This window comes from Falco rusticolus, chromosome 1, assembly GCF_015220075.1.
Source record: "Falco rusticolus isolate bFalRus1 chromosome 1, bFalRus1.pri, whole genome shotgun sequence".
NCBI classification, from domain to species: Eukaryota; Metazoa; Chordata; class Aves; order Falconiformes; family Falconidae; genus Falco; species Falco rusticolus.
Window position 1 is genome coordinate 64,505,228 of NC_051187.1, and position 26,245 is coordinate 64,531,472.

Genomic DNA, 26,245 nt, shown 5'->3' on the forward strand with positions numbered 1-26,245 from the left:
TATTTTAATGTAAAAACCCCATCCTTATTCTCGTCCTAATCAGATGAGGACATATCTGTGATGTACCCATTTCTCCTTCATGAAATGTGCCTAAGTTGAGCTTTAGTTTTCCTGGTGCTGCACACAGCTGCTTCAGGTATGTCTAAGCCCAGCTTGAGTGAGACTGCAAGTGAGTTAGTGTGGATGGACATAGGGAGGAAAGGCTGAGAACATGCACTCAGTGTAAGGCAACACTGACAATTTTCTCAGCTGAGTCACAGCTATAAAAAGGTCTGGAAACCATTTCACTGTAATTGCCCAAGTATTTGGTTGCATCAAGAATTAAGCAGTTTCGCAAAATGCCTGAAAACTTTGGTCAGCAGCTGCAATGAGATTTTTGAACCTAATTAAAGATGGATCTAAATAACTAAAGGACCATAATTTATATTTTTAAAACATTTAAGTTTCTCAGGCGCTGAACACTTGCTGAAATGTTAACCATGAAAATGCCATCTCATATAGATTAATAACTCTATTTTTTAATAAAGACTACCAAATAACTTGCTTAAAATAGCAAAAATTACACTATATGTTTGGTCCCAATCTTACTTTAACTCCAGCTGCAAGAGAGAAACTTATATCTTCCTGTGTTCAAAAACTCCAGAAAATGTGGGAGCAAATCCAGTCTTTAAGGTCATATAGTTTTATCTTCTGTATTTCTCTAACTATAGGGTTGGTTTTTTTTTTCTTTTTCTCCTGTGTAAAGCCCACCAACTATATTAAGCCTTCCAGAATGGCTTTTTGTCTTGATGTGAAAATGTCATACAATGGACAATCCAATACTTCCCTTGATAGAATGTTCCAAATTCAAATTGCTTTTTACAAACATTTCTCAGGAGGTAGCAAGAGATGCTCTGATTTTAATAAAGGATAAAACCCTAACATAAAAATGAGGTAGTAAAATTAATTCCAGTTGGTTTGTATATGAAGTGTCACTACAGTCAACTTTTAGATACAATCCAGTAAAGTCAAAGGATAATCATAAATCTTAACTGAGGGTTTTTTTTTTTCAGATTTCTATGCATTTAATTGAAAAATATCTCTACAAAGTTATAAACAGCTGAATGAATGAAAGCCTTAAGAATTACTTCACATTGAAAAGGCTAAAACATTACAAAAACATGAACAAAGCATCACAGAAAAGGAAGGAAACAATTAAATCCAACCTGAAAACCTAACATACTTGTGAATTCTGAATGTTTTCTTACACTTAACAGAAGGGAATATTTTGAAAGAGGTAAAAATGTAGAAAACCTAGGGGCAATTTTGGCAAGAAAAATAAATACAATCTTGGAAGGTCATACAGTATAAACAAACCCAAGATATTTTGACCTGCTATATAGAATTACTGATAGTGAAATACATAGCTGCTTTACATCATGGAAAGGGAGATAAGGATTCCTTTCTGTATAGCTCTTGATTATACATTTGCAATATGATGCACAGTTTTGGGCACCTCAACACTAGAAACTTGTCAAGAAATTGGAGGAAATGATTAAATGACTAGAAGGCTTGATTTGTGAGTTATAGCATATCTAAGCAGATACACAGTAAATATAGTGGTATGAATATCTTATAACTACTACAGAACATCCATAAATCTTACAAGGCTTCTGCAGAGGAATAAAGATTGATAACCACTTGAAAGGGGTAAACTCTTTTCTCATACCACTCAGATCAATGTTGTTCTCAGGGTAAGACTCTCCACAGCAAGCAGAGGAGGCAGAATTAATCGTTATACACATAAAAGAATTATTTTTAATTACAATTGTATACAGAACAGAAAAAAAATGAAGAAAAATAGACATCAGAACAGAAAGAATCTACTGATGATCTAATCTGAAAAAAAACCAAACCAACAAAACAACACCAAAACCCACAGATATGACAATTAAAAAACCTCTCTATAAATTGACCAAAGGTGACCTTCCCAGAATGAAGAACAGAATACTTCACTGTTCTGGTCCTGTGTTTGAGGCACATAACTAAATCCTGATCTCAGGTATCTCCTTCCCTCAGTTTTAACTTTTTGTACCCATTCATAGTGTTTTTGCAAAGGTCATGTTCTAATCCCATTAGTCCAAGCTATTTCTTTCTGTACATTCAGCCTAAAGGTTATCCCATTCTTTGAAAATATACAGCATACTAATTTTTATTTTTTTTCTCTTTACAGCTAGACCTAGCTGTCACAAGCAGCTTGATTTTATTCACAGACAGACAATGCTCATAGTCAAAGTGCTTTTATTTTTTGTCAGACTAGTCAATGTGTTTCATCTGAAATGCTAGGTGGAAACAAAAATGTGTATAAAAAATTAATGGTCTCACTGTTGTGTACCCATTATTCCAATAAGAAAAAAATGAGGCATAAAAATCAAATATAATGAGACCATTATAGAAGAAGAAACAAGGTAATCAATTTCTGATATATAACAAAACTGCAATGATATTAGCTATAATTTAAACAAAGTAATCTGGTTTTGTTAGATATGCAAAATGCAAATGAGAAATTTTAGTAGAGCTCCCATCTCTTGCAGAAGTCACAGCAGTGCTGCTAATGAGAAGATGATAAGGTTAATAAATATTTTCTTTTATTACATTGTTAATTTTTTAAAGCTATAAAATGTTGGTTTGACAACTTTAAAATGCCACTTCAGATAAAACTAAGCTTCTCCTTTCACAAACACAGAAATGTATTTATACACAGCTATGAAACTTGCATTTTTCTTGAAACAGACATGCGATATCATTACCACATTGTGGCTCTGTATGTCTGATAAATCAAATAACTGGAACAATGATCAGGTTTTTGAACTTTTTCTGATGCACTTACCAATGCTTGAGAGGTAACTCACTGTAAAACAATGTTCAAATGTAAATTCCCATGAGTGTATTTATATCACTAATTTATCCTCTGTTTGAGTTGCATTTGAGGTCATATTTTGCCCTCTAAGAATAAAGAATTCTGTATGTTATTATCTACAGTTAGGTTTGAATGACAACATTTACAGAATCAAAGCTTCAGCAAAAATTAATGAATAGAACATTACATAAAAAACACTGAAATTAGTACAAGAAAGAAAACCCAGGTAAGGAAGCCTTTTCATTCGTACTTCTTCATAGTGTTTTCTAAGACAACTAAACTACCAGCACTATCGTGGCCTAAAAATAAAATAAAATAAATAAAATAAAATGCATCCCATCTATAAATTTTAATGATAAATCCTGGGGATTCTTAAAACTTTGGGGAGGTTTTGAAAAGTGTTGCACAGGCAAATAAGGATGAAAATAATAAAAGGGTCACTTTGTCCCTGAATACTTGTCAGTGAGAAAAGACAGCAACTATGCCCTAAAAAGCCAACAGAGCACATTTAGTATAAATGGGGTTGCTGTTTTGCCTTTTTCAGAAAATAAGCTGTGAAGGAAATTCTATGGGAAAGTTTGATATTTCCATTCCATTTTTAAACAAAGATATTTCAAAGGTTTTAATACACTTGGAATGAATGTTCAGGCATGAAAGCACACCTGAATGAAAAATCTGAGGGCAAATTTTTCAAATACAAATTAACTTGTTTCACCAGGAGTTCCTTTATCACCTTCAGCAGTGGTAATCATTAAAAATACTTTCAAAAGCCTTAGCTTTAAGTTTCTCAAGTTCAGACTTCATTTATCAAACTACCTAATCCAGTTTCAAATCTTCACATTTTCTATGGGAAATTAAATTGTGTGTGTATATATATATATATATAAAATATATATATACATTAAAAAAAAAACCAACAAGACTTAGGGTGCAATGACATCTACTATTTTCTCCACATCAAGCTTACTGGAGATAAATCGGTAGCTTTCAAAGTTTGCTACATCAGTTCAAAACCTCCCAAAATGGTAGCTGTCCTAAAGAACATTAAACAGGTGGTACAAAGTATATCTGAAAACTTATTTTAATTGCAAATAAGCTTTTATCAGTTCATAGTTGGCAATAAGAATTTGGAAGGATATAATCTGTGATATTAGTTTTAAAACAGCCTGCTTTCTGCTTTGATTTGGGCTTGGTAATCAAATGAGCAATTAAATGTTTAGTTTTGGTATTACAGCTTGCTTCTTGGATCTGAAGAAATATGTAAGATGTGTTTTAAACAAGCTTACACCCTCTTCAATAGTTCAGTTATATTTTAATTTTGGATATTTAAAGCGGATATTAGATGATTGTTTAGTCTATTCTGGGAAACATTCTGGAAAATTAAGCTTTGAGTTTCTGGGCTAAACAAAATGAACAAACTAAAAAGAAAAGACTCTATTTGAATTTGCCTTTTTCCTTTGAAGTTCTTTCTACCTTATTTCAAGGCCACCCAAGGCACTGCTTTGCTCTAATTGCTGAAACTTCATACACAAAGTCACCAGCCACAATTCAGTCAGGGCTTCTGTGGACTGATGCTGATAACTTTACTCGACACCTTTTTGACCTCTGGGTTAAACTACTGAAAAGCTTTCTTTTATTACCTCTTTCCTAAAATGTTGTGAATTCCTACTAACACAAAAAACTGTTGAAAGCATTTTAAGTCACACTAAGCAGCCTCAGTTTAAATCTGATAGTCTCTGAGGAGTTAGGTCACTACTTATTGTCAAATGTTTATTAAATTTTATAATTGCAATAGCTTCCAGCATGCTCTGGAACAGGTACTTACATGACCAGCTGAGCTAAGATATGCTGATTCACAGGTAAAGATTTTTATGTTCTGTACTACAAAGCAGTATTGTGAAGGACTGTTGTGCATCTACTTTTAATTTGTGTCTTACTTTCATACTAGTTTGAAATTCATCCAGAGATAGCGTTTATTGTTTGTTCAATAGTCTTAAAAAAAAAAATAATAAAATTTGAACTTCATTTTCTTTCCTTTTTGTTTTGTGAACTCTAGTTAACCCTTGTTAACACTAGCAGAGTGACATTGTCCATAGCATTTCTTCACAAAATAGAGAGACTATGAGTTTGCATGAAAGGTATTACAGAAGCTTGCTTAGTATTTTCCTGTCAGAAGAGCACATTCACTCTGGATTACGAGTGCAATCAGTCAGATGAATGAATTCCTTGAACTCAGCTTAGCACGGTGTCTGTAATAGCCCCATTACTAAAGCACCATATAACATAGCACCCATCCATTGGGGTGGTGACAGGAATAAATACGCACAATGCAGATGAATACTGTTGGTCTAGGCACTTCATGTGAGGCATAAGACTCTCAGATAGTAGCAACTGAGAGAAATCCTAACGGAGCTCTTGCCTTTTCTTTCACTCTTTCACTCTCTCTTTCAGCAGAAAGCATTAAGGTATCCGAAAGAACACTACTTGACAAGAAAAGACTGAACAGCTAGACACTTGAATTATTATCTACTACAAAACGAAGGGGGGTGGGGGTGGGAGGGTGGGGGAGAAAAAAACTATGTCTCTTTTGAAAAGGTCTGTCTCCTAGAACAGGGTATAAAGTAACAAGTAAGGCAACATAAAAATAATTATCATTGACTTACACTTAAAGTTCAAATGTAAAGAGCTTTAATTATATAATCTGTTGACTTTCATACTTCTTAAATTAGAAAAATACACAGTGATGCATGTCAAACATTCAGGAACACTTCTCACTCTGGACCTGATTAAAAAGGAGTAATGTCTGTTGAGATAGGGGATATTCCTCCACTTTATTAAAACCAAACACTGCAGCAAGCCATAGCCTATATATTACATGGACATCTATAACATTCCAGTAACATGCAATTTTTGTGCCTAATCCAGTAATGAGGCAGCACAGTCAAACAAGACCATGGAAACAACCAAAAAAGGGAAAATATGTTCAAAGACAGCAGATCTATATTTATAAAATAACAGCTACAAATCTGGATACATTCAAACAATGATAATTTATCATAACAGAACAGAGCAAGGGATTTAGGAGTGGGATCTCAATCTAGATGTAAAATAAAAATTAATTTCTTGTCCAAATATAAATCACCAAAGGTAGATATTAAGACATTCAGCCTGAGGAAGAAATCTGAAAAAAGATGAACACTGAAGAAAACCCCTGGATTATTTTGAGTAAGAAGGACTATTTCATAATTTTAAAACAAATATGTTTTTTTACAACTTGACTTAAAAATCCTTTTGAAAAATGAGGTCATTATTTTGATTAAGTTGACCCAAACACTTAATCTTTTGTGGACCTTAAACATTTTTGATACTCTATTTGTGATATCACTATTTCTCCCTGACACATTGAAAAATATCACTGAGTGAATTATCAGTAACATGTTCAACTTCATTTCATGGGCTTCTGACATAAAACTACTCAAGATTTCCATGATTTTAGTTTTATTGAAAGTGCCAATTGCTGTCTCCATTTATGACTGCTAAGACAATTGACAACAGAAGACTCAGCAGCTCGAAGCTGAGCTGTACACATCATGGATCTCCTGTAGTTTTTTTGGAAGAAGTATAACATACAATCTATCTGTTAAAGGAAAATGAAAAGTAAATGTTATGAATCCTAATGATAAATTTGAACTAATGGCATTATTTAGTCTAATCTTTTCACACATTCCCAATGGAAGGACATTTCACTGTCCATGTCTGCCTAACCCTGCTTCTCCCCATTGTACATGTACACACACACAAATGCTCGTTGCAGCTGAAACAGTGGTCACAGAAAGCATTGCTCCACCCTGAATGTAGCTGTATCAGTCAGTACATGATATCTTAAGTTACACGGTATGCTGACACTCTATTGCTGTGATTAATTTTGTTTGATGCTCTAGGCAAAAACCTTTCACTTTATTGCAACCATTTTATTTTTCTTACTGTTACAGAAAAGCAACTCTCCATTTGCTTCTTTTTGCTTCATTTTTCCAGGGTCGGGGACAGGGGTCTGTAGCTAAACTCTTAAAGTGAAAGGATTCTCTTTCCACACATGAAGTAAACTTTTTCATGTCTTATGTCACCTTTCATTTCTGCTCACAGCTTATCACAAACGTCCCTTCAGAGTTTGAGGTGAATGAACAGTTTCATTTGGGCTAGAATAATTTTTTCAAGACAATTCTAATAACATTGTCTAAAAGGAAAAATATATGTTTATGCAAAATGAAAGCTCTAAGGTTAAACATCTAGTTGAGCAATTTTAACTGCATGTTAAACCAAGATTTCCATATCTCTCTCCACTTACATGGTTACTTAAGTTCAAAGGATACAGTTTAGATAAATGCCAACAAGAAAGAGGTTTATAATATATTTGCTCTGTGTATTTTCACAGAAACTATTCTTATATACAGTCTTCAGAGCTCAGGCTCTTCAAGTCTTCCAAGCAAGAGGAGGGCCCAGAAGGGAAGGAATCACTGCCTAAAACAGCCTCCTGTTTGGCAGAAGGTATCGTCACACTATATGCGCATACATCTGTATAAATTATAGCTCCATCTCTGTAGTGCCCTGTCTTACTGTTTTTGTTTAGTAAAAGCTCCACAGATTTGCATAATAGATGTCTGAAACATATATAAAAGCTGTGCTTCAGAACTTACAGTCTAAAATACTGTGGACAAGTATTGAACAAGACAAAACATTTGGAGAAACTTTAAAGAAATAATAATTTGGAGTATCTCATAATTTAAATTAAATTACTGCTTCATAGTATCATGGGATTGCTAAAATTAATAACAGTGACAAAGCACAACATTCAATTCAATCCATGACCTGACAACAATGTAGAAGAAAGGCACAGAAACTAGTGTATGAAAGAGAATTTAAAAAAATATCAAATAATATTTCTCTATAGAAAAGTTATGAGTTGTTCCTATCATTTCCTGTGATTCATTTTTTTCTTTTTCTTTTTCTTTTTAAATTTTATTTTTAATGTCTTAAAGAGAAGGTTTCTATCAAAGACCAGGATGCTAAATGTAGAACTCTGGTGCCTTCTAAGAAGGCATAAGCCCAAAATGTCACCATCTTGCAAAGCAGTAAAGAGGAATAATTCACAATATTTTCAAGAATTTGAACATGACCTCACAGCTAACAAAATATTTTATAGAAAATGATATTTTCTATTGGAAAATGGTGGGTCTAGTATAAGCAGTGCATTCTGTATTATCTACTCCATATTTTTGATTTACCTCTTTTTCTTGTCTGTTGTCCTTCAGCACTTTAAAGGAGTATCAGGAAAGGTTTTTTGTGGGGGTTTTGTGGGATTGTTTAATTCCCCCCTGGCCATTACTAAACTTCAAGATTTCATTGAACTGTTCTGCTAAGAAGCTGGAACGTTATTGTTAAAATTGGCTCTACTTGGAAACCTCAAAGCATATATTTCAGTGAATATGAAATTTCCTGAGCTAAATTTGGCTTGGCTATACCCAAGTGATCTTGTAAGCGTGTGGACTATACAGTTCTTTAAAATGTGAGCTATAAATAAATAAATGAAATGTATTTTAAATGTTTTTGTTGAAAAGATTTCTGCATATAGCACATATGGATCTATTGTTTCATTTTTCAAGTCCTGTTCTCTTTCCACAATTAAAATGAAGGCCAATTTTCCTTTTACATTTTCTGCTCTATCTTCTCTATTATTCCAACTTAATCTGTTTTTTGTTTGCTTGTTTTTGTTATCTTTGTTGTCTGGTCTTAGAAAGAAATTGTATGTTTTACATTTATTTCAATATTTTTATTTTTTAAATCATGCTAATGAGTTGGGTTGTTTGGTTTATTTTTCACTTCAGGCTAATACTCACAAATATGCTAAACAGCATATATCCATCTGGAAAGAAATTGCCAAAGTAAACCATATGGTGTTCATTAATGTGAACTGATGGAAGGTGCCATGTTTTTACACCATACCAAGAAGTTATATCCATACATATTCCCTTAAGGAAAGCCACTGTGTCAATAATCTAGTAAGTTAAGCTTACAAAAATCTTTAGTTCAGCTACTCACTGAGTGCTTTACAATCTGTACACCTCACATAAAGAACTACTTGCCTTAGTTATAATACTGTCTACCATAAGTAAGATCTATTTTCTACGATAACATGTGTTCACATTCCATAAACTAGTGGAAGTAAAATGAAGTCATCAGATATTTTTTTTAAAAAAAGACTATCAACAAATAAGTAGTGATAAAGGAGATAAATTTTTATTTGATTTTAAAGGAACTAATCGATGAAACGCATGTATGTGCTTCACTGGACCGGGAACTGTTGTGCTCAGCACTTAAGAAAATAATTTGACTAGCAAGTTGTTTTGTGCTTACACAGGTTCCCATCACAGCTGGGATGTGCCTCACAGCTCCGAGAAGTGCCACTGAAAGTTCAGACTGGTCTTACTTTAAATTCCATCTTGCCTTCTTTAAGCATCTGTTTGCTTCCATATTCTTTGCTTTTTTCCCACTTGTAGCAGCTGTTTTTTTCTTTCAGCTCTGTAATGTCTGTTGTCTACCTCTAACATTAATTTAAAGCAACACAGGTCTGTCCTCTTCACCTCTTTTTAAAAAACCCAACTTGTTTGTCTTTCTCCAGAGCAAGAAAATTAACAAATATTCCAGCAGAAAATTGGTCTAAGTAAATTATTCTGGAATATCAAAAGTTCAGAGAATGAATGCTTAAAAATTTCATACCATGAAAATTACAAATAATAATAATAATCTAGAAACAAATAATAATTATGTGTGAATGCAGAAATATGTATAAATTATATATAGCAGAAACATACATCTTTATATGAATACATAAATCAATATTCTTCTTTCCTCATGTTTTAAACAATATATATGCTTTTGTTTCATTATGTTGCACTGAGCTTGTCCTTTATTTCTATCCTGAAGGTGTAATCTCTCATTGGTAACACTGGATTAGCAACTGTGCAAGCGCTGAAGGCCTGCAGTGAGCAGGAACATTGCTTTAGGTGAGAAAATACAGAAAGATGAAAGAAACTTAAAGAAACTAGAATAGTCTCACAGAATAAATTAAATAGTTGAGAATTAGAAATGGCAGTACAGATACGTTTCTAATTAGAGGACTCATTGGAGTTCTCAATCAGAATACAGCAGCTCTTTTTCTTTAAAGGAGATTTTCCTGCATCTTGTGTTTCTCTGTGAGAATGCAAATTAGCCCTAAGAGTCTGTGTAAACACTGTTATGACAAAGTCTGACTAGCCTTCCCACCGGATGAGGACCAGTTACTAGCAGAGTTACTCTCTTTACTCCATTGCCATCCTGCTCCCACAGGTGGGCAGATCAGCCCTGGGAGCAGACTCTGCCTGGCACCAACCTTGTGCCATGGGACAGTGCCCGGCTGCATCTGCTCGGACAGGAAAGCAATTGCAGCAGCAAACTTTTTCTCTCCTAGGAGGATGGAGGCACAAGATTGAAGGACTCCGCTTCTCTGAGCCAACAGAGTAACACGCTGCACAGGGGTAAATTTCAATCTACCTCAAAAAAATGACATATATTATAGACATATAGTATGGGTAATAGAGAAGTAAGCCTTGACAATTAAAGTGATCTGCAGAAGATAGCTCACGTATGAAGAGATCTAAACGTAGAGTGAAGTACTCACATTGCCTTCATTAGGGATTCCTGCTTTCAGTATTGTAAATGCAGTAAATATAAAATTTAGAGCATATCCTGCTTCATTAAAAATTTAACTTCAAATGCTTCAGGTGTATCTCAAGCAGAATGAAACCTCTGGGACTTGTGTGCTAGATGTAAACATCAACTACAGGTAGATTTACTTCACGTTGGTTGAAAAATAAGCACCTGTTGTTTCTTTGGAGATCAGCATAGGTATAAGCAAAATTTTAAAACAAAATAAGGGCTTAGCTGTAGGTTCAAATAATATCATTTTTAAGGGGATGAAGAAACCTGTTCTGATTATGAATCTAGCCAATTAGTTAAAAAACCCCAAAAATAGCATTTTTAATCCTCTTTAATCACCTTATTAATCTGATACTAACCTTAGGAAATTTAATTATTTTCTTTTTAAGCATAAATTTTAAAATTGCCATAACTAGCTGTGTGGTTACAAGTCATGTATTAATGCTGGTTTTACTATCATTTTCCCCTAATGTATATCAGATTGATTCACTTCAGCTGAACTTCATAACCTTTGCATTTTTACCTTGTGTGCAATAAAGACAATGCACTGTTCCAGCAAGCATCTTTTTAAACAAAGCAGCTTGGGAGCAACACTGAAAACCAAAATGTGGAAAAATTGAAGGGGATATAGAATAATGTGTTTATCCTTGGAAAACAGCTTTTGAATTAGAAAAATCTGGATTAAGAAGGGGAAAAAAAGAATTGCTTCCTGCATCTGTGATTGATGTTTACAGAGCTAGAAAACATTATAGTCTAAACCATGTGCTAGGGGAATTTGAGCGATTTGCCAATTCTCTACACCAGATCTACATCTATTGAGAAACAGCAAGCTTCTTCAGCTTCTTTTGTGTAACACATTGCAAAAATTTATCTCAAAGCACTTTACAAGCCAGTCCAACAATAAGTAGATAGAAAAACAAAGCATGGCAGTAAATAGATATTGATGAAGGTTAAAGGGAGATGTTTTCAAAGGAAATCTAAAGCTGACACATACCAGTTATCCCAAGAGTACTCAGCGCCCTGAGCTGGAAGATAGGGATGAGGAGCAGAATGAAGTCCCCATGATCCAGCAGGAAATGGTTAATGACCTGCTGGTCCACTTAGGCTTGCACAAGTCTGTGGGGCCAGGTGGGATCCACCTGAGGGTACTGAGGAGGATGGTGGAAGAGCTTGCCAAGCCACTCACTACCATTTATTAGCAGTCCTGACTAACTGGGGAGGTCCCAGAAGACTGGAGGTTAGCCAGTGTGATGTGCATCTACAAAAAGGGCAAGAAGCAAGATCCAGAAAACTTCCACAGGCCTGTCGGCTTGACCTCAGTGCAGGGAAGATTATGGAGCAGATCAGCCTGAACACCGTCACATGGCACATGCAGGACAACCAGGGGATCTGTCCCAGCCAGCATGGGGTTATGAAAGGCAGGTCCTGCTTGACTAACCTGATCTCCTTCTATGACAAGGTGACCTGCCTAGTGAGTAAGGGAAAGGCTGTGGATGTTCTCTACCTCGACCTTAGTAAAGCCTTTGACACAGTCTCACACAGCATTCTCCTGGAGAAGCTGGCTGCTCATGGTGTGGATGGTTGTACTCTTCTCTGGGTTAAAAGCTGGCTGGGTGGCTGAGCCCAAAGAGTGGTAGTAAATGGGGTTACATCCAGCTGGTGGCTGGTCACAAGTGGTGTTCCCCAGGGCTCAGTACTGGGGCCAGTCCTATTTAATATCTTTATCGATGGTCTGGACAAAGGGCTTGAGGGCACCCTCACTAAGTTTACAGGTGACAGCAAGCTGAGCAGGAGTGTTGATCGGCTGGAGGGCAGAAAGGCTCTGCAGAGGGTTCTGGACAGGCTGGACCAGGGGTCCTCAAACTATGGCCCGTGTGCTGGATACAGGCTCCCCAGGGTCCTCAATCCAGCCCCCGGTATTTACAAAACTCCCCTGCGCGCCCCCCCCCCCCCCCCCCCAGGGCGGCTGGGGGGGGGGAAACCAAGCAGATGCAGATGGCTTCCTGCCACTTCATCCGTGTGCCGGCCCCCTGGTTAAAAAGTTTGAGGGCCCCTGGGCTGGACCAATGGGCCAAGGCCAATTGTATGAGGCTCAACCAGGAAACGTGCTGGGTCCTGCACTTGGATCAAAACTACCCCATCCAGTGCTACAGTCTTGGGGCAGAGTGACTGGAAAGCTGTCTGGTGGAAAAGGACTTGGGGGTGCTGGCTGACAGCTGGCTGAACATGAACCAGAAGTGTGCCCAGGTGGCCAAGAAGGTCAACAGCATCCTGGCTTATATCTGAAATGGTGTGGCCAGCAGGACCAGGGAACTGATTGTCCCCCTGTACTCAGCACTGGTGAGGCCTCACCTCGAACACTGTGTTCAGTTTTGGGCCCCTTATGACAAGACAGATGCTGAGATGCTGGAGTGTGTCCAGAGAAGGGGAGCAAAGATGGTGAAGGGTCTGGAGCACAAGTATTTTGAGAAGCAGCTAAGGGAACTGGGGCTGTTTAGCCTGGAGAAGAAGAGAATCTGGGGCACGTTATTGCTCTCTACAACTACCTGAAAAGAGGTTGTAGGCAGGTGGGGGTTGGTCTCTTCTCCCAGGTAACAAGCAACAGGATAAGAGGAAACTCCCTGAAATTATGACAGGGAAGGTTTAGATTGGCTGTTAGGCAAAACTTTTTCACTGAAAGTGTTGTCAAGTGTTGGAACAGGCTGCCCAAGGAGATGGTGGAATCACCATCCCCTGGAGGTGTTTAAATAACACATACATGCAGTGTTTGAGGTCATGGTTTACTGGTGAACTTGTCTGTCCTGGGTTAACAGTAGGACTCTATGATCTCAAAGGTCTTTTCCAACTTAAATGATTCTATGGTAGTCCTTAGTTTCATGGATTTCTTTTACGTAATCTGACTTTGTAAAGGGAAACTACATTTTTATTTTGAAATTATATTTCTTACAAGGAAAGTGTAGAAACATTCATGGACTGATTCTACTTGAAGGTATGGCTGAAGGTAGTTTAATTTGTGTGTAGCTCCATCATTAACACAAATAATACCATTACTAACAAGAGCTGGCAGTAGCAATCAGTTTTGCACAGATTTTTGGTTTTATTTGTAGCTTTTTATTTAAAAAAATATCAGGAAACAGCTTTGCAGGCTCAGTGTTTACCATTTTGGTGCATTCCTTGTGAAGTAGGAACCGCAGGTACTTGACAAATGGACTGATATATTGCCTACAGGTCTCAGGGTACCTCTGTAGTCTTTGCTAAATGCTAAATCATAGGTCTTCCCACGTCTAATCCTCCCAACACATATGCCCCAAAGTAAAAAAAAAAAAAAAAAATAATAAAGTAAATAGACAAAATAGTGAGCCTCAATATATCATACTGGGTCACCTATTTGTGTTTGATTTCTTCTTCTATTAGCCTGCAAGTCCTTTTTACATACGGTCCACTATTTCTGTAACACTTCATATTTCTACTGTTGTAAAACCTGATTGATTTTCCTTCCTTTAGTACCTGCAGTGCACAACTGCCATCAGTTGTATAGAAAATATTCTCAGTAGAGTCAAAAATGCATATACATAAATGTCTTTCAGAGTTTACTATTTTGGCCACTTCTAATGAACTGTAATAAAAATGGCAAAATAATGCATCCCTATAAACAGAAGGGAACCTAGCTGCCGTATTTATCATGACCCAAACAAATACGTATTTTTGTAAACAGGAAGTCTTCTTTAGATTTCCAAGGAAGGCCTTTTTCATGTTAAATATTCACCCTTTCTAATGTATGCTTTCTTTATCCCTGTAATCATTTATCCTTTCCCAGTAGAAACAGATTACTCTCCCTTTCTTGTGTAGTGGAACATCATTGTGTCTTTCTTCAGGACCTTTTGTAATCTAGGAACACGCAGATTCTTCAGCTGTGTATACAACATAAGGTTTTCTAAAACCCTTAGCTTTCTGATTTGTTCTGTTCTGAATCCCTTCCACATTTTTTGTTCATTTGTTTGTTTGTCTGTTTGCTTGTTTCTTAACATCTTCTAAACAAAACTGGACACATTAGTCCAAGCCAAAATCTCATCAGTCCCAAGTATAAAGCAACTTCTAGGCGGGGACATACAATAGTCAAATAACGTGGGAAGACAGCATAAACCCCCAAATTGCTTAGAAAAGGAGGAGATTTAAAGCAACAGTTCAGATTCAATAGCCTTGGACTGTGTTTCAAGAAATGAAAAAATTCTGATTCTTTGTTTGTTTTAAGAAAATGTTAAGTGTTTGAAATGCAAACATAATTTTATATTGTTGGAAGTGATAGGGCTGGATTTTACAACAGCTAGGGTAGAAATTTAAAATTTCATCTAGAGAATCTGTTTCAGAATCTTCCTATTAGATCTAGGAGAAGATGGACTTAATTTCCCTAACTAATATAGGAAGCAGTGGGAAAAACTTTCAAGGAAAAAAACATAAAAAGCTGAAGTCAGCATAGCCCCCAGATTCCTTGTCAAACAGAGAGCTACACAATAAAATTTTTCTCCAGAATGGAAAACCTGTATATAATTGTAAAAAAGAAAAATCACAGATCAATTTAAAAAGCTAATTGACAGCATGCAGGTGGAATATTTGTGTAGATGAAGCCTTCATTTGAGTAGACTCAGATCTTCCTCAGTGCATCAAAGAAAGATGAAAGAAAGATGTAAGCAATTGCTTACCATGCACCTGGACCACTTTTGGTATCTCTAGGAGCAGCTGTAATATTAATGCACCTAATCTGCTGATGAACAGAAAGGGAGAGTTGGTTTCAGTGCCACAGTGCTCCCTCAGCCCCCTAAACACTGGCCACTGCTTCCTCAGGAAGGGAATGCCACATTGTGCATAGGTCAGCATGCGCACATTTTGGGAAGGAAACAAAGAAAGGAAAGAAAGAGCAAAGGCAACAAAAAATGGGTATGATCATAGATATGCATGGATTCTTTTTCTATAGGATATTGTAAAAACACCACACAAGTTTTGAGAAGCTCCAAACCTGCAACTGGCTCAGACAAGCAAAAAGGCGATGGCTTATAAAGGAAATATCCTGAAAAAAAATTTTTAGTACAGAGTAATCTAGTGGAAGTGGTAGTTGTCCTATCATTTGAGATATTTTGACCAAGACTTAATAAAATTTTAGAGACTGGTCTACAAAGCAAACTTTGACTACAAATCATGAACTAAAATATAAAGACCATGGACTAAAATTCTTAACATCTTTTTCCTTACATCTAGACTCCAACATTTAATGCTGCTGGTACAGTTTTAAAGGCCACATGCATTATTTTTCTGTGGCACATACAGGTAAAGTTTTTGTGTCCAGGTAAGTTTATTTCAAAACATACAAAAAACGTAATACTTATTCAACTAGAAGATTCCATGGATTTTATATTGAAATCACATGGATCAGACATGAATATTTCAAACTATTTCACAGACATGAATATGCATGTGTAATATTAAATGTTGAATAACACATTTAATGTTAGTCCATGAGCTGCATATTTTATATAAATAAGTTATTTACAATGTGTTACCTATATCTTAATCGATGTTACCCATTTTTGTAATTTGCTCTAAGCAGTATCTGTGTCCAAAACAAACAAACAAAAAAACCCAAAACAAAACAAAACAAAAAACCCCAAACAAACAAACCCAACAGTATGTATAAAACAGATTCTGCAAATAAGATATTATTAAATAGGATTTGGTGCACAATAGGGAGTGCACATCAAAAAAACAGCTACCATTCACACTCCATCACTTAAGTAGATGCACACTATGTGGCTAAAATGATTAGGGCAAAATGAAGTTATCTGCTGTAGGGCATGAGAGCACATCTGCTCCAAATTGTTTCATCAACACAAACTCTTGACTTTTAAAAAAGCCTGTTTGGATCCCCAAAGCAGAAACATCCATCTTTTCCCATTTTTATTTCTTAATTTCTATACTGCGCACAGAGCCTACTTACTCACATCAAGGTGAGCCTCTGATTGGTTTATAAATACATAAAACATTTAAATCAAAGACGGTTAAAACTTACACCTGTACTTTATTATCCTGTATCCTCTCTCCTAGCAAGAGCTAAGGGCTGCTTGCTTTTGAGGCTAGTATGAATAACAAGACATTTCCATTTGCGGTTTTAACCCATCATCTGAGCCTTTTTGAAAGTTTAAGACCTGTATATTTGTCATGGGTGGTGGGATTTTTTTTTTGTTGGTTTGGGGAGGTTTATGGTGTTTTGTTTTTTTTTTGGGGGGGGGGTATTTGTTTGTTTTGTTTTTGTGTGGCTGTGATAGAACTTTCACATGAAACTAAAATTCACCTCTGTGTGGACAGCAGATACAAAGCTATCTATATTCCTTGAACCCTCAGAACAGGGTTAATTATCAAGGACAAAAGGACTTTGTGTTGGTTTGTCATTAGGTTTTATCCAATATAATGTACTGTTAAGTACTCTATGAAAGCATTTTCCAGAGACCATAATTTCATTTAAAATTGGAATGAGGAACATAGGGTAAATTGGGTGCACGAGAAAGCTCGTTGGCAGTCACCTGCCTAACACACTAGTTGCAACCAGGTCTTTTTGCCAAATAGTTATCTTAAAAAGAAAAGGATAATTTACTTGTAGATACAGAGGATCTTCTCACTGGAAGAAAATGGCTTTCTGGTAGTGTTCTTACACTGTTACTTTATGTACGCTAGTTGCCTGAGATGCCTACAGGGGAACTTGCCAAGAACAATTCAAATTACCGAAGTTAAGAGGTTCCCTGTCCTGGACTTGCTTTAGAACTATGTATGTTGAGTTTCTTCCTACCTTCCCATCATGATCACTTTTACTTCAATCATTTTGTTATCTGTGAGTGTTTCTGATGAAGAGGTTATGTCATGCTCTCCAAACCACTGTTACTCACTTGTTTATTGAAACCTTCAAAGAACTCTTAGCAGCTTTTTAAAGCATAAGTACGATTTACCAAAGCTCTATTAATATTTAAATGTATTATATTGTATAATGATATAATATATTATAATATTTTATAGATTATATAATACCTACTTTATCATATATTATTTAAAACACTTAACTGGCACAGAAATAGTAGTACTTGACAGTTTATAGCTCTTGACCAGCCTCAAAACTTTTCTAAAAACCGGTGCTTTTATAGGTGACCACAGACTGCTTATATATGAGCTGTAATACAAGCATGTAGGAGAGCTAGATGTATAGATCTAATGAGTATATGAACACCTAAAAGGAATTGAGCGGTAAGTCTAACAAAATAGTCATGAGCAGAACAAAGAAATAAGGCTTTGCCAGATACATCCAGAGTTAAGGTTATTAGCTGGTAATAATAAATACCAGTAAAACTGGTAAATTTCAAATCTCTAAAATCATACTGTGACTGTGAAAGGACATAACATCTACATTGTGTTAGCATGAATTCTTAAAACATCTGGTTTTTCTATACTGCAAGTCACTTTAGAAATCTGGCTAATACACAGGAAGGACTGTCACCTTAGTAGCAAGTCCTTTTTCCAGTCTGTATACAGATCTGCAGTCTCTCAGTTACATTGCTTGTGAAATGTTGGTAGAATAATTGCTTCCAGAGGATTGAAATGAAGAGAATTAAAAGTTGGTCAAAATACTGAGACTAGGTGCAAGCCTCCTAGTTTATAGCTCAGCCCAGTAACTTCTCCAACCATATGAAATCTGTACATCCTGAAATTCATACTGGGATTTTTTTTTTTTTTTTCTCCCTAGATAAGCCAAAAACCAATAGCAAATAGAAAAAAAGATAAAAACAAAACAAAAAACAAAACCCACTGTTTTTTTCTGAACAAGAACTTGATATAGCTCAGAACTGAGGATATTTCCTTTTCATCTTCTTTTTAATGAACTCTGTTATTATCACTTAAATACTTTAAAAATGCTGACATTGCTGAAAGGAAAAGCCTTAATTTCTTTTCACATTGGTTAAACTTTGTTTTGGATAAAAAGTCCTATGTTTTCATAAACTTAAAGAAGAATACAGTTTTTCGAGATTGTTTAGGAAGGGACCTGTCATGTGAGCCCTAGTCCAACGTCCTCCTCAGAGCAGAGCTAACCTCAAAGTCAGTACAGCCTGCACAAAACCCTGTCCAGTCAAGTTCTGAAAATCTCCAGGACCAGAGATCTCACTACATGTTTGGGAAACATGCCTCAGTCCTTAGCAACCTTATGTGCAGTTTCCCTATTCACATGTTTGCTTTGTGAACACGGTCTCTTCTCCTTTTGCAATACACCTCAAAGAAGATTTTAGCTCTTCTTCTTCACAGCTTTCTGATTAACTGTCTTACATAGCACAAGATTTAAATTAGGTTCTACCTTCCCTCAGCCTTCTCTTCTCTAGGTAAAAAAATACAACCAACCAAGTTTCCTGAGTTTCTCCCCATATATAATGTGCTTTAGCTCACTGAGCATCTTATTTTCCCTCTGCTGGAGTTTGCCCAGTTTTTCAATCTCTCTCTCACATTGAGGGACCTAAAACTGGTCACAACATTCTGAATACGAATGCCTTGTGCAGTAACACTTGCATCAGCCCATTAGCTACGCTTTTGATAATGCAGTCCAGCAATCAGCCTTCATTGCTATGACTGTCAAAACAGGGTATTTTTTTTTTAAAGACTGTTAAAATAAAAATGAAAAGATAATAGTTTTGAAGATTTTCCCAACGTCTGATTTCCCTGGAAATTTTGGAGGCTTATTCTTCTTTTTCAGCATAAAATAATGCAAAAATAGTAGAAGATGTCTTTGAAACCAACAAATAAAATAGTCATAATAATTCCCACTGAGTAGTGCTTCATAATTCTTTTCATAAGAGCAAGTTCCTGCTGCAGCAACTTTTTTTTTCAGCTAGAAGGTTAACCAATCTTAATTCACACTGTGCGGACTGTAATGTAGTGAAAATAATTAGGCTCATACCAGTGGCAGAAAAAACATATTTGGATGCTTTTGGTAACTTCTATGCCCTAATTTGATATAGGTCAGAATTCTAGCTTCTAAGAAATATCTAAAAGATCAGTCTCTTCTCTCCTTCCCCCCCATCAGTTACTATGGGTAAATAGCAGATTACAAGTTAGGCAGCTTATTAAGGCTCTCACTAATCCTATGGGTTTTCAAAAAGCTTGGGGGTTAGCTATAATTGGGTTTGTGTTGAACTTGACTAGAACATTATACCAGAATGGCTGTACTGCTTCCAAGGCTGGAAAAGAGACACTTAGATTAGCTGCCTTAACTTATAAACAAAAGCAATAAAGAACAAGAATAAAAAGATCTATTTTCCCTTTTGCACATTAAATACACCTAGAAGTATGTTTGGTGCTGTTCCACTCGTTTCAGTAGTCTCAGTAGGGATGAACTTGAAAAACTACCTCTGCCTCAGAGGAAAAAACAATTCCTGAACTTTGGGTTTTGTATGTATCATTTTTCTAGCATACGTTCTTTATGTGAAGTAAACTTCAAGAGCCAAAAAAGAGGAATAATTATCAGAAAGCAGTGAGGAGGAAAATGAAAAGAAAAAAAAAAAAAAGTTTCAAAGCAGTGTCATTCCTTTCACATGTAATTTTTTTTTTCTGCTTAATAAACTTTTTGAGTAAACATTTGTTCACCATCAACACATTTACAAATTTAAAGCAATATGGAGTCTGCTACATACACCACCAAATCGCATATCATCATGATAGTTATCAAACCCAACCGTGTCACACTTGTTTTGAGGTAGAAGCTGATGTCAGGTGAATAAATGACATTCTCCAAATACCCAGACCTGGTACTATAGAACAGTAATCAAATAGTGAGACACTACTGGATGTCTTAGGGGGACAAATACTAACGCTTTCAAAGAGGATTTGGCCATTAAACAAGAATTTATCTTCTGGTTTTCTCTTCTCATCAAGATGAATGAGGTGGAATAAAATATAGATTTATTGACTCTGAGGACTGGAAATAGTAAAACTTGTTCTTTTTCTCAGTAAATTAAACAGAAATTACTCAGAAGATAGAGTATGTGTGCAGTCCATTTCTATTGGTGACTTTTCAAACCATAAATTAATGTTTTGGAATTAAATACTTCTGATGAGCCAGAAGAAATAGATATTTATATAAAAATGTAATTGTGGTTTTCATTGTACACTTTTCTGTTTTCCACTCTCCTATTTATACCAGTATGAACAAAATCAAATACTATGTTCCAGAGAGAAAGCCTTAAAACAAAAGGTCCTCTGACCAAGCAATAATAGCATCCAACAGTTCTCTAAGCAAACAGCATTAAGAGAAGAAATTGGGCAAAAAAGAAAACAGGATCATGTTAACAGTTTTCACAAAGTTTTTGTGTTTTAGTTGTGGTTGGGTGTTTTTTTCCTGGTTTTATTTTTATGACAGTTTATTTACTATCTCGGTTTCCTGATCTTTCTAGGAATGGGAATGTAAATGCAAATATGTCAAAGAAAGGAACATTTCTGAAGATCATGATTTTTTACTGCTTACCAGGGAAAATGCTGCAATTCAACACAATACAATGATGCAAGAGATGAGATGCTGCGAAATTATGAGCATGAAGAAAGAAAAAAAACTTCAGAGGTGGTCCTTTGGACAGGTTACTGTAAAATGAGTCTATGTGCCTTTTATTGACATATTTCAAGAAAATTGCTGTATGGCAGGTCGTACAATTTCAGCATAGACATTTTCATGTTTATGGATGTATGTGTCCAAAAAGTCACAGAAACACAGTATATTCTGACTGAGAGGAAGGAATTTCCTCTCTCTTCTAATCTTGCCTTTCCTGCTCTACATATATAAAAACTCAAACTGAAGCAAAAAGCTTTGAAACATACACATATTGACAATCAAAGCCTAAATAATAAAATCGATCATGCATTTGCTCATTATTAGAAATAGTGCTTTCCAGAATGTTTACCTGATTAGCATGTGCAAGCATAATCCCCTAAAAATTCTGCAAGGTTAGTTATATGAGAAAGGCCAGGATAGACATAATTAGTTTTATTTTATTCCTGCAAACAAATAAATAAATGTTTGTTGGGGAAAAAAATAATAAAGCAGCTTGCTATTCAGTACATAGTCTGTTGCTTTGCTTTAGGCTGGGAAATTTTTATACTATCACAATAACCTATGGTTCTTAATATCTTACATAAAAATAATTTCAATCAGAAGAAATCCAAAGAAAGCATCAAGTGAGCTGCAAGGCAGAGATGTGTGTACAGTGTTATCTAGTAGGCATGGGTGGTTTATGTATATGTTTTTCTTCGTTATAATCAGTCTGAGGGACCATTGAGACCCTGCTGAATCAAGTGATCACAAAGGGCATGTATGATCTCTGAACAGTTTGATGCTGTTATGACATTTAAGTCCAATTTATTTTATATACATTATGATGAAGCGAATACCAGGGAACCATGGTCAATTTAAAGTAAATTAAATTTCTTAGAAGATTTCATTTTAGCTACAGCTAACTAAATTAAGAAAGATTTATTTAGCAAACTGCGGATATTATCTAGGGCTTCATATTTGCCATAGCAATAAATTATGTAGTTAAGCAAAAACTATAAAAGGCCATTCTGTTGTCATTTTGTTTTACAATGATAAACGAAAATGTTGATAGAGATTATATATATAGGACATATTCAAATGGGTCATAATTGTTAATAAATTGCTTAATGAATAAATAAATCTTTTAAATTTTTTGCTCTTCAGTGCTTAGATACTTTCATGCAAATAGAGATCATCAGAACTGGTCTGTATTTGACTATGAATAGCTTTGCATAATTTAATGCACAGTCTTTTGTAATTCTTCAAGTCACTCCTTACTGTAGCAAACTGATTTAGCCGTCAGATTACAGTGTTCAAATGATTAAAGCTATCATGTAGCCGTATATCTTTATAGGTCATTTATTTCTGTGAGAATCACTGAATGACTTATTTATTAAGCTTCTCAACATTCCATTGACTTTATCACACTGAAGACTGAAATGCAGGCAAAATTAATTTTCTTCAACAGTTTTGTTCATGGAAGAAGAAAATGCTTCCTTCTGTTCAGCTGCTTGAGACTTGCTTCTCAGATACAGAAAGCTGACTATATAAACTGCTGTTTTAGGCTTATAACCTCATCCAGCTGGTGTCCAGAGGCTATAAATGTCAAGGTGCCACTCAAAGCGATGAACTTATAAACACATACTGGGAATGATATTAGCCTTAACATTGCCAATGAATGCAGGCTGTTATGAAAGTTTTTGTGGACTTGCATTCCTTGGCCAACAAAAAACACCTCTTACTACAGTTCATAAACCAGTGTAAATAATAGCCATTGGCCCTCGAAGATCTCTGTGTGATAGTCCCATTAAGTAGTTACACCTTTTATAATTGCATGATGAAATGGAGCTGACAGATTCCTTTATGTTATGTATAAAGTTTAATCATTTTTTTTCCTCCGTATTCTCTATTTTAGATCTGTAAAAAAGTGTTATATAAACAAAGAATTAGTAAAAGGAAACACACTTTTCAAAATATTTAAATTTAAATTAAACTTGCATTTCAATTAAACAAACAATTACTTAACAAACCCATTAGATATGATTCAAAATAAAATATGAAAAACATACTTGTACCTTTAGTTCTTAAATGAATCATGATTTCTTGTCTGAAATAAAATCACTGTTTTATAAGTATCTGTGTCACAAAAGCATCTAGATAATAATTCAAATTGGTTGTCAGATGCACTTTTTGGCACTGGGTGATACTAGAGTTACTTCCAAAACTGATTGTTTTAATATATTAACTTGTGTCAGCTTCCCAGTCTTTTTAATGTATAAGCTAAATTACATATACCTTTTAAAATTCCTTTTATATCGAAGATGCAGTTTACTAAAGTATTAATGCATTTAAGATTATATATACATGTCTACATATACATCAGTTTATATTGTTTAGATCAAAATTTTCATACGTATTACTTTTAAATATCCCAAAAAAATAGTTCATCTTAGTTCAACATAGTAGATGATGTAACATGCATTCAAAGTTAACACCAATGATGTTTATACAAATGATAGCATGAATAAGAGATGTGCCTTATTCCAGGAGGAATTTAAATTCAGCTTTTCCTGAAAACCGTCACTGAACCTTCTTAATATTCATGTACAGTCAGAGGGAGAACTAGAAGTTTTGTGGGGTTTTGGTGGTGGTTGTTTTACATGACAGCTCAAAATTCTTTTCCATGAAGAGGACTATAATCCATTGTGAGAACTTATATGGCATTGAAGACTGGCCTCCACAGAACTGCACTTCACTCTTTCTAGAAAAACAACATTTTAAACATGATCCTTACCGTATTTATAATTGAATTTAAATATCATGCTAGTTGGTGCATAAATCACATTCTGGTAATCTGTACCTCTTGCTTACACTTTTGTCTTTTTCTTCTGTTTGATTCTAGCCTCCTTTTGAATGCAACTACATGTTCTGGCACACTAGACACCAATAAACTTCATTGGGGCAGAAACTAGACAGTCCACGTCCATCTACAGGGCATTACAGCCCACTGGTGATTCTGCAGCCATCAGGCTACAGTTCAACTCAGCTCATCAGCTGACAGCTGAGAATCCATTTGCAAATGCAGATCCAGGCTTACTGCCTTAGCAACTGCCCCAGAGATTATCTAGACAACTGATTGCAAAAAGTGAAGTGGAACACAAATTTGCTTTTATATTCTGAATAAAAATATCATCTTTGCGGCTTGACAGCTGAATGTTATCCAGTCAGCCAAACCTATGTGCTCATTCACTGTCTTTGCTATTAGTTTATCACTGCTAGTACGTCTTTGAAAAGCACTACACACTTCTTTCATTTACTCTATTCCTGAATAAACAAACTCCTGATAGCTGAAATCCCTGCTGACCCACTAACATAAGTGGTAGATATGGAAAGATGGGAAAAGCTACAGACTCAAACAAGAAATGCCTCAGCTATGCCATGCCATGGTGACCATGTCTTTTTAATATGATTTCTAAAATATATTTTAATTAGCAAATATACTGTTGCCACATAATAGCAAATTTCTCTTAAAAATGAAAAGAATGGTAATTTGTGTTTAATTATACAAGACTTTTAAGTTGTGTCTAGATTTGTTTAATTAAATTTCTGCTTTGTGTTTAATATGCAAATATATGCATAAGTAGACATTAAAGAAATTTGTTACACTAACTGAGAACCGAGAGAACAATGAAGAAAAAGAGAATATTCAGTAGAAGGTAAGCTAAGGAAAGAACTAGTAAAGCATTGACTTGTGAACAAATTAATTTCTATTATAAACATTTATAGTTTATATGGTACGCTTTTTCTTTCCAAAATCTTTACAGAACTTTTGCTATGTGAATAGATATGAGATGGACACTGTCCATTGTACCTCATGTCCTGATAGTTCAAACTACTTGGGTTATACCTGATTAGCAATACATGTACTATAAGTAATGAGAGAAAAATGTCTTTAGGAAAGTTTTCCAATTATATTATGTACTCATCAAGCAGCAGTTCTCAAGATATATAGCCTGCAATAGCCCAGAAGATAAATAGATATTATTTCAGGAAAAAAAGAAACAAAAAAAAAAGGTTATAATAATTGACTTTATTGATGATGACAATGTAGGAGATACTTCTTGATGTTCCTAAATGCACATGATTACCTTCCTCTGTACAACTGAGTCTTCTGGTACCATTAAAGACCTTTAGATATTTTATGCTCCACAGTTCTAGCCTTTTACTAATAAAGCCCTGGCAGCATACATTCTAATACCTTGTAAACAAAGTACTGCCTGCCTTAGATTAGGAAAGTGCAAGTTTATAGGTTGCTTATTTGAGAGTACCACTGTATTTAGCAGAGCATTAATACTGTATTGGAAAGATCATATAAAAATTAATGTGCACCTTCTACAATGCAACAAAAGTGAGAGGTGCAATTTGTCCTGTTATGCTTGATTTAATACTATACAGCAACGAGAAACAAAATACAAGGTTAGATGTACTTTTGCTATATTTGTTTTGGAGTATATGACTTTATGTTCACAACAGAAAAGGTACAGTTTCACAATTAAGAAAGACCATCACTTCAGTTAAACGTCCATCCTAATTGAAAGATGAATTCAAGACAGGTATTTGGGCAAAAGAAAAACACCTGTATGTAATAATGGGAAAATGCATTTTAATTAGTATAATTCTGTGTCATGAACAGGATTAAAGATGCTGAGTCTATCAGGAATGGAAAAGAAATTTGTTTTCATATTGAAAACATTAATACCTGTCTTCTCTCTCAAAATAAATAAATAAATAGATAGATAGATAAATAAATAAATGGTTGAAATAAACCATTTAGTGCAAATGACTGTGTCATGCTTTAACCCCAGGCAGAAACTAAGCCCCAACACAGCCACTCACTTACTCTCCCCACCCCAGTGGGATGAGGGAGAGAATCGGAAGAGTAAAAGTGAGAAAAATCATGGGTTGAGATAAAGACAGCTTAATAGGTAAAG